Source organism: Ovis canadensis, chromosome 3 (assembly GCF_042477335.2).
Source record: "Ovis canadensis isolate MfBH-ARS-UI-01 breed Bighorn chromosome 3, ARS-UI_OviCan_v2, whole genome shotgun sequence".
NCBI classification, from domain to species: domain Eukaryota; kingdom Metazoa; phylum Chordata; class Mammalia; order Artiodactyla; family Bovidae; genus Ovis; species Ovis canadensis.
Window position 1 is genome coordinate 138140320 of NC_091247.1, and position 12749 is coordinate 138153068.

Sequence of the window (12749 nt, forward strand, 5' to 3'; positions counted from 1 at the left end):
TTTGAACTCTGGCTGTGTGTTTCCCCATCTGCTAGGTTTTCATAGTTCCAAATCATGCCTCCTGGGTTAAAAAAAAAAAACAAAACAGAATATAACCAGGGAAAGGAAAAAAACATTTTTTTAAATAGTCTGACATCCTCGGGACGTGCAGAGGCGGCCCTGTGAGGAGCTTCTGGCTTCTGCAGTGGTAGATTCAAGTGCACATACACTCAGGATTCCCATCGCCCTGAATTCTACTTTATTGGCAGTCTCTGATTTTTTCTTTCAGCATGATGACTAGCCTTACCGCTTAGAGTCCAACCCTTTCCCAAGATTGGAAATAGACCCAGAGTTGAGGCACCTCATCTCTAGTGGAGTCCTTGAGTTCCCACTTCCCCAGGCAGAGTCTAGCTTTCTTGTAAGGCTCAGCCAACGTGAAACTGAGAAGCATCTAGAGATTAATCTTCAGAGCCCCTCGTCTCCCTGAGCATCCCCGCTAAGCACTACTTTTCTGGTTCTAGCCTTGTTTGATAAAGTATCCCAGCGGTGCTTTTGTATTTTAAAGGATGTGATGTGCAGAGGACTGCACTTAACACCATGTGCTCTAACGGTGGAACTTAAGGCATTTCAGTGGCGGGATAATTGGGGAGGGGGAAAACAGAGCTTTCCCAGGGGCTTTATACTGCATCACTGCATAAGGCTGATCCTGCATCTCATTATCCATTAACTTCAGATGAAAGCTATAAAATTGGATCCCTTTATTCTGATTTTTGAAGCTAAGCAGAGTATGGGCTGATATTTCTGTTTTTACCTGGCTGCTGGCATCCTCCAGACATCCTCCCCATTGTCCTGCCCCATCTTGTCTTTGCCTCCCTCCCCTCAGGGGCAGAGTCCTCAAGGGAGACAGCTCCCCATGGTGTGTCTGCAGGGGCCCTGTGCGGAAGGTTGAGTTGTCAAATGAGGAGACACCACAGCTAACACCCCCACTCCTCCAACCCCCACCAACTCTGGAATGAAGATGGAGAGTTTTCTGTGCCTGGTTTGGTTCACAGAGACACATAGTCCATCATTTGATTTGCTACAAAGAGTATTCCTTCCCTGCCCCCCAGCATCCTCTAGTTTTTGCTTAGAGTTTCAGAGCTGGAAGGATCTGAGTGATAACCTAATCGAACCACTTCATTGTAAAGGAAGGGAAACTGAGGCTCAGACAGAGACCAGAACCCAAGCATTCTGATCCTCAAACCATCCTTCCCAGTATACCACCCTGTACCTGGCTCTCTTTGCATTTCAGCTAGATACTTTTGTAATTTCTTCCTCCAAAACCCAGAATTTGAGCTTGATTCCCATGGCAGAGAACAGAGACCAACCATCATGATAATGTGGACTTTCTTGTTTGGTTATGGCCACTTTTTTGGCACATGCCTTATCATACCCACACCACACTCCACAGTCCCATTGGAGTCCATCTGTGATTTCTGTGGAATTAGAAAGTGTTAGTCACTCGGTCATGCTGACTCTTTGTGACCCCACAGACTATAGCCTGCCAGGCTCCTCTGTCCATGGACTTCTCCAGGCAAGAATACTGGAGTGGGTAGCCATTGCTTTCTCCAGGGGATCTTCCTGACCCAGGGATTGAACCTGGGTCTCCTGCATTAAAGGTGGATTCTTTACTGTCTAAGCCACCAGGGAAGCCCTGTGAAATTAGAGGGCCTCTCTAATAAACAGGGGAAGACCCTGTTTCTGTGCCACCGTATGTGTCAGTGCCCCTCAATCCACTCTCTAGAGCTGCCCAAGACCTGGAGAGGGGCTGAAGGTCTCAGGGCAAAGAGCAAAGGGATAAGTGCACATTATATTTTGCCTCTGACATCCTACCTCCAGCCTCAGATAAGGAAAAAGGCTATCTTGAATAGAAAGTTTTTCCTTAATATATCATCAAGCCTTCCTCAAGCTCCCGAGGAAAAACTCTCATTGTCCAGTTCTGAGGACTGGAGGCAAGGGAAGAGGGTTGAACTTAGCACAAAGAATGCTGATGATATATAAGAAGAATTTGCCAGTCATGAACATTGTTAGACACCTGTGTTCTCTGAGCATATCAGGTAATTCTCAGCCCCCCGAGACAGTCAAGTTAACCTCACATGGTCTCTAGTCCACAGATTCTGGCTGGAAACTTCCTTTCCCCAGTGTTTGGTGGTCTAATTCCAGAGTCCTCAGACAGTGCTTACTCAGTTTACCACTGGGCTTTGGCTCCGGAATACATTTTTAAATCTCACGTTGGCCCCAACCAACTTTCCCACCTCTAAGGAACCAAACAAAATTAAATCAATTCAGGAACAAAATTCACCAGATCACTTATCAGTTTGATGTGGGCACAATAGCACTGGACTAGGGGGTCTAGGGACTTGATGTCTGTTTTAGGCCTTGTGTGACCCCAGATTCCTGTGTTGAAGTCTTAACCCCTCGGTACTGGAGAATGTGACTGTATTTAGATCTGGGGCCTTTAAAGAGATAATCAAGACAAAATGAGGACATAGTGGTGGACCTTAATTCAACTTGGCTGATGTCCAAGGAAGAGATTAGGACACAGAAAGACCAGGTGGACCCCAAGACCATGTGAAAAAGACCATGAGAGAGGCCGCTAAATAATTCAACCCTACCAACACTTTGGTCTTGGACTTCTAGCTCCCAGAAATGTGAAAAAAAAAAAAAAGTCTATTGTTTTAGCCACCTACTCTGTGGGTAGTTTGTTATGACAGCCTTAACAAATATGGTGTCTAGATGTGTCTCAGCTGTTCATTCACTGTGTGACTCTGGACAAGGCATTTAAAACTCTCCACACCTTAGGACTTCCCTAGTGGTCCACTAGTTAAGACTCTGAACTTCCCATGCAGGTGGTGCATGTTTGATCCCTGCTCAGGGCACTAAGATCTCACCTGCTGTAGGGTGTGGCCAGAAAATAAATAATGAAACCAAAAACCAAAAACCAAAAGCTCTCCAAATCTCAGTTTCTACATGAACTCTAAAGCTTCCTTCAATACCTAACATTCTGTGATTCCACATGAAAAGAAAGCGCCAGTTATGATATACAGCTTTTACTGTCTTGCCAGTGTTATTAGTTATAAGTAGACACAGCTCCAGATACAAGCACTCATGCAATCACACACAGCCTTGCATCACAACTTTTTTCTTCCAAGTGTACAGCCATGAACACAGCCCTTTCCTCTTTCAGATCTTGGTATACATCCAGCTTTCAATGCAAAGCCTTTTGGGTTCCCTGACCCTCAGGTGCTGCTGGTGCATCTTGCACAAATTGGTTGAAATGAGAACATTTTAATCAGTTGGCTGGTTTGGGTGAACGTAGTGCCAAAGAGCCCTACTGGTTTCTTTCTGTTTAATTGATGGGTCCTGTTTTTAAACTGTCAGATTCTGCCCATCGTTTTTGACTCAGAATCACTGTGTGGCCATGTGAGGCCTAGTCAACCACCTGATCAACTCGGTTCTATCACCATTATTCTTTGAATTGATTGGTAAGTTCACTCAAAAAAATCAAACCCAGACAACTGACAGCCTCACTCAGGCTCAAAGAAAGCACTCTCAGTCATGTCTATAAGATGCCAAAATACCCACTTGGGTCAATCAATTCCCCAAAAATATCAGGCTAACCTATAGCTGTAGCACAGAGTAGGCAAAGCAATGTTCACTCATCAGCCTGCAGTGACTTGCAGTCTGTACGTGGCTAGCGCCCTTCTGTTCTCATCAAGCTGACTCATTAGAACAAAGAAGCACACGTTCATATGGACACATACATACCATGCCATACTACCCTTAGCCTTTGTCTTTCTGGGAGAGAGAGGATTGAGAGATAGAAACCTTGTCCTAGCAGGAGCAATGGGAAGCCCTTGGGACAGTTTCTGTTAGGTGCGCATTTGCATGAATGTGACTCAGAGTGTAGCTTTGGCCAATATTTGCTAAATTTATAGGCTGAGAGGGAAGGAGCCAGCTAGAATGGGGCTTGGCCAAGTTAACTGCTCATGTGTAAAAATGGCCCAAAATGCATTTGCATGTCTCTGAGCTTTTGTATTTGGCTTTTTGTATATTTTTTTCCATGACGTGCATGTTTCTGTATCCCTGCATACTCACATATGTCTGAATGTTTGGGCTGTGTCTCTGTGTTTTCCCACACACCTGTGTGTACATCTATTTGTACATTTGCATGTGTCTCTGAATGCTTGCATGTGTTTGTACACGACCTGTGTATGAACGGGTGGATTTGCCTGTGCCTCTGTGCATATCTCCTTTTGGGTTTCTGTATAAGGATGCTATTACATGTATCTGCATGTCTTTAGAGATCAGTAACTCCAATGAGACTTCAGACATCTCTCAAATGCCTGGCAAGCCAAAGGTGAAATCTGATGCTGGAAATGGTTGGGCAGGCCCTCTGCTCAGACTCCCTCTGGCTCAACAACTATTTTCTTCCAAGATGAAGTCTGCAGAGTCTTCCAAGGGCCCCTTCTGGCTGCTTCTAGCAATCCAGACCTCCACAGTCCCCTCTCAGTCCATTTTTAATGGCTCTAATGAGTAGAGGGGAGTTTCTGGAGGTGAACTGGGATTTTAAGAGAGAAATAAAAAAGGAAACTTCATCCTTTCCTTTCCATTTTCCTCATTTTCCCTTATTAACATTAATCAACCCTGAGCATGAGGCATAGGGAAGGCAGCTGCTCTACATTTTTTAGACCTTTCTCACACTTTAAAAGCGAAAAAAATTTGCTGACATTTTTCAGGTCAGTATGATAATCATACTGTAGTTAGGTTGTTAAAAATGATTTTACCTTTTAGAGATATTTATTGAATTGTTTACATAAGAAACAATGTGATGTCTGGGGTTTGCTTAAAAGTGTATGAGGACGTGTTGAGCTCAAACTAGGTGAAATCAGATTGATCATGGGTTGACCCCTGTTAAAGTGGGGTGATGGGCATGTGAATGTTTGATTATATTATTCTCTCTTGTTTTTGTTTTGATTTTTCCATAGTATGAAAGAATCACATTCTCACAGACATCTTCTATTTTTTCCCCACTGCACTCTCCATCTGGAGATGTAGCTGAAACTCTCATTATTCCCCCCATTATGTGGATGAGGAGGTGGAGGGCCCTCACCAGGTAAGTGATTTGTCTAAGGCAACTGGGAGCAGAAAGCCCTGACTAGAATTCCAACAGCCTGCTCCCCACCTAGGGTTCTTCTCATTGGACTGTGCATAAACATGAACCTCATGCAGTCATAAAACATAGAATTTGTGAATAAATCCCTATCAGATTAATGAAATTACTGAGGCTCCAGTTGCTCATACATTTGCATGGTGCTTACCTAGACAAGTATATGGACACCCAAGGGTTCCACATTTGCATCTGCAGAGACACATACACACCTCCATTCATACAGCTATGCGTCTCTCGGTTATACACTTGTAGATCACTTATTTTGAAAATACAGGAGGTTGTGCATGATGTCTATGGTAAAAAAAAAAAAAAAAGAAAGGGGATAAGATTGTTACCTCCAGGTGTGCCTGTTCTGTGTGCTCACATGAAGAACTAGGCTATCTGCACACCCTTTGTGAGAATGTACCAACAGCGGATTTGAAAGGAGTAAGTGTCCCTAAAATGAGATCAAGCCCAAGACCACAGACACACAGTGAGTTTTGTAAGGAAGGAAAACCATTGGCAAGCTGGTGCCTTGTGCCTCTCAATAAAATTGCAACTTCACACACAGGGATACAAGATTTTTTTCCCTTTCATACATAAATATGTTCAGATAACTAAAACCATCACATATACTTTCATAAACAGTGTATGGCACCCAGCTACCTTCATGCACGTGTTATACAGCCATGTCTTCAGAGGGAGGATTCCTGCACAGTGAGCACAGGTGCTGGAGTCAGAGGACAGGAGTTCTGATCTCCGGTCCACCACATCCTGAGCATGTCATCTTCAGCAAGTCACATCACCCCTCTTTGGCTCAGTTTCCCCCTTGGAAAAACAAGATTGGTAGGAATAGCTAAGTTGCCCAGGTCAAACTATGCTAAACATAAAAACTATTTTTTTCTATAAATCTATATTTTACTCTACATATTCACAATAAAATAATGAATACCCACCAATAACATGTATAACATATAAATATTTGTTTGCATGCATGACAATCTATTTATCTAACTAATTTAAAAATATGGGATAGGAAAAATGAGTAACTGCCTAAGATAACGCAATTCGAATACAGCCCGAACTAGTGAAATGACGATGAGTCTTGGAGTTAGAAGCAACAATCAACGGCGAAAAAGATGTTCAATATAGTTATTATGGAGTGAGTTCTGGTTCTTCAAGTGTGGCCCAAGGATCCCTGGGGGTCCTGGATATCCTTTCGAGAGTTCTGTGAACTCTTTTCTTTTCCAATATATATCTGCATGAGGCTATGTACTTCATATACTTCAAACAGACATTGTATCACAACAACTTGAAAGGAGAAACAGATATGAGGATCCAATCACTTTCTATTAAGCTAGACATTTAAAAGATATACTTCAATGTAAAACAATGATATTCTTCTCACAAAACTGTTTTTTAAAATATTTTTTTCAAAAGAAGTTATGACATCCAATTAAAATTTTGTTAAAAGTTATGACAACATGTGACAGATTATCATTGTTTTAAAAGACTTTTTTTTTTTTAAGTTCCAGTTTTCGTTTCTAGCAAGGTAAATATTGATAGGTATGACCCATATAAAAAGAACTCTTGGAGATTCTAGGAATATTTAAGAGTATAAAAGGGTTCTAAGACCAAAAAGTTTGTGAACAACCATCAGAGCCTGTTGCTGCTGGGGTCAAGAACCTAAGCCAAGACCAAGGCAAGTAGCAAAGCCCAGGTTAGGTTCTGCTCACCCTCAGGCTGCTGCTGAACCCACATCCTCATCAGTGCTCCCTGCCAAACTCAGTCTCAGCCTAAAGCAGTGTCCAAGTTCATCAAGAGCAGAGAAATGCTTCACAGCGCCCACTCTGGGGTCAGGCAAGTCTCATTGGAGTCCTGGTTCTGCCAATGGGGCATATCATTAGCCCCTTGGGCCTCACTCAGCTTCCCCTTGTGTAAAATAGGGACACAACTTCCTTGCAGTGTTATTATAAGATTCAAATGAAATAAATTTAGCACAGCACCTGGTACATAGTGAGCACTTAAGAAAATGCCTATTATTGTAATAATAATAACAGCTAGCACTTACTGAAACCTTACTATATGCCGAGCACTCATCTAAGTGCTTTTCGTACATTTACCCACTTAATCCCAAGGCAATTAAGAACCCTAGGAGACAGTTACTGCGCAGTTGCTGCTGCTATGGTGGTGGTGGTGGTTTCCCAGGCCCTGCCTATAAGCAGAATAGTGTAGATTGAAGGGTTAGATAAATGTTTGTGGTTTTGATTTAACTTTGACATGTAAGTGAGAGCATTAAGTGAGGAATCTGATCTTCCAGGTATCTCTGACTCCTGCCTTCCTCTTATATAACCACCCCAGGCCTCTGGAGCCAAGTTGTAGGATCAAGAGTGTGTCCTCAGGCCACATGGCCTTCAGCCGAAGGGGCAGGCCTTTTAAAGCAGTGTATGAGGAAGAGAGGACAGCAAAAACCTCTGTCACCAGTAACATCAGTGATAGGTCAAAAAGCCTACTTCATAGGTGCTATACTTGGGATGTTATTCTTCTCTATCACTCAGAGCCTCTCCGCACACACGCACACATACACACATGCAGACCTTCAGCAAAATCACCTCCCATGCATTTATAAACAGAAGAAATGAATGTGTTGAGGTCCATGCCTCATGCTTGTTTTCACAGTGTACCTCTAGGCAAACACGTATGCAGAGAGAAAGAACTGTATGAAATTATAGAGTGCAGAGAGAGACTCTCTCCCCAGTTTTCCCTCTTCCATCCTGACTAATTAGCAAAGATGCTGTAACAAAATACAGGCTTTCATCTCCAGTGTCTTTCTTAGATCAGGTTCCCCCAGAGACCATCCTGGCTGGTCTGGGTCTATCCAACCACCTGGAGTGGGTGGGGAGTTCAGTTGCCTCTTATTGTCATGGTAACCGAGTGGCAGAGCAACGGGAGCATGAATCTGGGGCTTTTGGCCAACCACCAATCTACAAAGAGAGAAGAGGGGCAGAATCCCAAGCAGGGCTGAATCTCAAGACAGAGCTAGAAGGAAGGGACGGAGAAGGATTTAATCGTTTCTACTGGTTTTCAACTGTGGGTACTAGGGCAAGGACCTTGGGATTATTCCAGTCTGGTGCTCTGGGATATAGGTGGGTTCTTGCTACAGACAGGTCTAGCAGACAGAGTTCAAGAGTCTTGGGCTGGCATTATCCAGACTAAAATCCAACTGGATTGACTAAGAGGATAAGACAAGCTATTGTTCACCTTGATTAAGTTTACCACCCTCTCCATCAAGCTTTGAAGACCACATATTCCTGGATATGAGTGGAGGCAAGGAGGATGTGAGGCAGTCATTTCTTGGCTTCTTTTTTATTTTTTGGAAGACAGAGAAAAGAGACCCTTCCATGTGTATAGTATGGACAATGCCTTGGCCTCCTCCATTAGATTACAGAATTCTGGGAGGTATTGAGGGAAATGCTAATTGCTCAAAAAATGAGTTTGCAATCAAGGGAAGAGGCAGGGGAAGGTAATAAAGAATGACCAGAGAGAGAGGTTAGAAAAGGCCATCTCCCCTCTATGGTCAGAATATGAAGGTATGTTCAAAATCCAGAGTCCAAAAAAAGCCCAGCAGAGAATTGGGGCAATAGTCTAAATAATTCAGCACCAAACCCTTCGACTACAGTGCTTCTGCCTGAATTTAATGCATAACTGACCCAGCAAGAGAAGAGACTGGTCCCTGGGGGCCAAGACTCAAACTGTGCAATTCCAGGACCCTCTCCAGCTGAAAGAATGAAATGAAAGGGACCGGGGGTTGGAGGGGTCTCAAGGTTTGGCCTCAAAGGTCTCTGGGCTCTGAAGTAGCAGAACAGGCTAGAGGCCAGAGGCCCTCCATTTGGGGGCTTCTTTGCTAGAGAGGGAGGGAGGGAGAAGGAGGGAATGAGGGGAGGGGGAGGGGCAGGCAGGAACAGATGCTTCCAGATCTAAAGGAATAATTTGAGGGGGGAAGGCAGGATCAAACGGAGGAAGAGGAGGGGGAGGAGGGGAAAAAGGAAAGAGAACAAAGGTGTGGTGGGGATTGGAGCCTCTTTGGTGGAATTCGGGTGAGACAGCTAAGCCAACATCTGCCCTGGGGCTATGAAAGCTTGTTCTATTTGCTGCTGGCCCAGGGGCCACTCTGGAGCAGTCAGATCGGTCCCAGAGGTCACCTGGACTGGAAGCTCAGCCAGGAACCTTTGAACCTCAAATGTCCCTCCCAGATTGCCGCCCCCTACCTTTTGGTTCCTCTTCTGCATTCTCAGTGGAGGGGAGTTCCAGGAGGAGCACTGGAGCTGGGGGCTGTCCCAGAGGATTACTGGGGGATGAGAGGGCAGAGGAGCAAGAACCAACTGGAGGAAATACGGAATATAGAAAGCAGCAGGAACACTAGGCTTCCTTGAAAATGCTGAGCAGAGACAGACAGACCCGGATAGAACTTGAGGCAGTCACATCCCAAAATGGTTCAAAATCATCAGAGACCAAGTCCAAGAAGAGAGGTTTCCAGCTGGGAAGCTCAAATCTCCCCGTTTCCCCTCTGAGAGGGGTCAGGCAGCAGAGGGATGAGGTGAGGTGTGGAGAAGGGCCGGTAAAAGCAGGAGCAAATGCCCATGGGGAATATTCCATACCTCCTCCGTTTTCTCCTCTCCCCAGCTCTTCTCTCCTCTTGCTGGAACTCAACCCCTGTTCTGTAACCTTAATTACCAAGGTCTGTTCCAGCTGAGTGGAAAAACTCCACATGTAGAAAGTTACAAACACTGTGTTCCTGCCCAAAGGGACAGAGTCAAAACAGAAGGCAGGCAGTCCTGGGAGTGGGGTGACACCTCAGAACAAGAACAAACTGGTTGGGGGCCATCTCCCTCAAGTGACTCATTCCCACACCCCCATGGATAACCCAGCCGTGTCCCCTGCCCATGGGACTGGAGGAGGTGCCTCCCGTTTTGTAAGAGCCCTAATCCTAACCTGGCATTCAGAGACAAAGGCCAAGGGAGGAGGGAGGCAATTCTTCACAGGATTTGGGGCTGAGGTGCGGGGTGGACCCACTCTGGGCCTGGAATTCCTCTGACACAGGAGAGACTGTTGGTTTGATGACCTGGGGATTCTTCGGGGTTTGGAAATGTTTCTTCTACTGACTAAGATCTCTCGTCTCCATCAGTCCCCACAAAAATCTTGTGAGAGGGTCTCATTTCCTGCTCTTCTAAGTCAGAGAAAACTACCCTTTCCTTTCCAAAGGAAATAAAGTCTCCTTATTTGGTGGTGGGGAGTTGGTCGGTCCAAGAGCAACCCAGAAGCCCGCTCCATTTTCCACGAAAAAATGGAAGGTGGAATGGGGGAAGCAAAGGGAGCTTGGGCTCTGAAGGGTGAGTCCTGGGAGGTGGAGCGGAGTTCACCGCTCAGTGAACCCGCTCGGCGGGCCACGCAGCCCCCGGCCCCCGCCCCGCGCCCTATTGTCCTCCGTGAGAGCTGGGGGTCGTGACCCAGCTGAAGGCGACACCGCGCCTGCAGCGGACGCGGTGTGGAACCCCGAGCAGAAGCCGGGCCGCCTGTCGGCCTCTCGCGGTCTTTGTCGGGCTGGTCCCATTTCGGCTTCCTCCAGACCCTGGCCGCTGCCAGGAGGGGAGCGAGGACCCCCGAATGCAGGCAGCTGCTTTGTGCCCTGTTCTCTTAGGCCCAGCTTCCTGGGAAGCCAGAGGCACCTCTGGAAGCAGGAACCTAGGATTGAGCTGTTTGGCAGAGCCTTCCACATGCTGTGCTTTAGGGTTTCTCCACCCCAAGTTCAAATATACTTCCCTCTCCCAAACTCTCACACTGCAAAGACAGGGTCAGAAAGGAGTGAGTAGAGGGGCACTTCTTTGGACTGGACTCATTCCCATCACGGTTGTAGAGTGGATCCTACAGGACCCTACATCTCAGGGAATCTGGCAATTGCTGATGGGGACTAGGAAGTTAAAACAGTCCCTTTAGGTTTATTAGACTATGTAGCCCTTACTCTTCCTCAAACATCCTCTGAGACTCTTCCTACCCATCCTTGTCTCCCCTGCCTCCTAATTCATCAGTTAGCTGGGCCTGCAGGCATGGTTGTGGTTGTGGGCTTGGCTTCTGGAAGGACCCTGTTTGTTCAAAGAAACTACAGAGCTGACACCAGAGAGAAGAGCAGGAAAATCCTGAGGCATAGAGGAGAGCCAAGCCAGAGAAGAGGCTCCTGGACTTGGGAGGCAGTGAGCAGACCTCGGTTTCTCTCTGCTCCCCAAGTCCAAAGGGGATCCGAGTTCCGGGAACCGTACAGATTTTAAGGCGGCTGAGAGAACCCTCCAGGTGTCCGGTTCAAACAGTGCACATAATCCTTTTTAATTCTCAAGAAGCAACTAAAACTTGGATACTCAAAGCTGCCACATGCTGCAGGAGAAAAATCAAATTGGGGCTAGTGAGATGGGATGCAGAAAAAGCAGGCCAAGGGGGGTGGTCAGTTCCATCAGAAAGACTGGTCACAGGCAAAGACTTTTTTTTTCCCTACTAAATCCCCTAAATGTTTATTTTGGGCCACTACCCACCCAGATAAATCAAGCTAACAGATTAGGAAGTTCATAAAATTGTATTCTTAGGTAATGATATCCAGAGAGGTAATAAATATTCCCGCTGCGCTGATGGCCACTGAAGTTGGGGGTTCCTCCATCTTTTTCCAAGCCTAAGAAGAATTTCTTGAAAGGGGAACATTTTCATAAAAATTAGCTCTCCAAAGTTGGGGTGCAAATAGAAGCTGTGGAAAACCATGAGAAGTGGCTTTGTGAACCACACTTCCCCAGGACTGGGCAGAAAGCTGAGAAAAAGATGGTAAAATTGCCCCAGCAGGCTTCTCCTCCCCACCATAGCACCCCCTTCAGAGTCAGTCTCTCCAATCTTAGAAAAGCAGACAAACCGTGCCTAGCAGAGGGTACCCTGGCCCCAAGCTCCGGAGAAATCCTTAACTGTTGTCTTCCTTAGCGGTCCCCCAAATACACACAGATACATACATCTAACAGCGGGAAGGCGTCCCTGGATTGCAATCGGCCAAGTCTATGCTCAAAAAAAGCTAATGCATAGATTGCAGAGAAAACTTTGTAGGAAACTTCACACAAGCGGCAGTGAGAGGCCCTCAGACGAGCAAAGTTCCTCAGTCCTTCCCCCACCCCCGCCCCTACCCCCAGGCTCACTTTCTCCACTCTTTCTCTCTTTTGGGAAACAAGTTTCCCCGTTCCCCAGGTACACTCCTTGGCTCAGATACTCCATTTTTTCCCCAAGCAGAAGTTCACCGCTCCTGATTGGATTTCCCACCTTCCCTCCCCAAGACGCAGAGTTGAAATAAAAATTGAATGGCAAACAGAGACAGAGTTGAAACTGCTGTGCTCCTCGGCCCCAGAGCATATGAGTGCTAACTACTTACATGTCAAGGGGATTTTTGACCTGTGGGGATCTCCTGGTGCTTGGAGAGAAGGACCTTGGAAGATTGGTGTTGCCGGTTTCACCCCGTCTTCTTTTTACTTAGCCATTGGAGAGACAGACACAATAAGCT

General features: G+C 46.0%; 1 long non-coding RNA gene across 1 annotated transcript in view; it reads right to left on the reverse strand.

The window, feature by feature from the left end:
- The window catches only part of LOC138435720 (uncharacterized), a 32216-nt gene extending 22203 nt beyond the window's left edge, over nucleotides 1-10013 (reverse strand). The window contains exons 1-2 of the long non-coding RNA XR_011255204.1: nucleotides 9829-10013; nucleotides 5837-5998 (exon numbers count right to left, since the gene is read on the reverse strand). This is a non-coding gene — a long non-coding RNA (uncharacterized lncRNA). The remainder of the gene's footprint in view (nucleotides 1-5836; nucleotides 5999-9828) is intronic.
- Between the last annotated feature and the right edge of the window lie 2736 nt (nucleotides 10014-12749).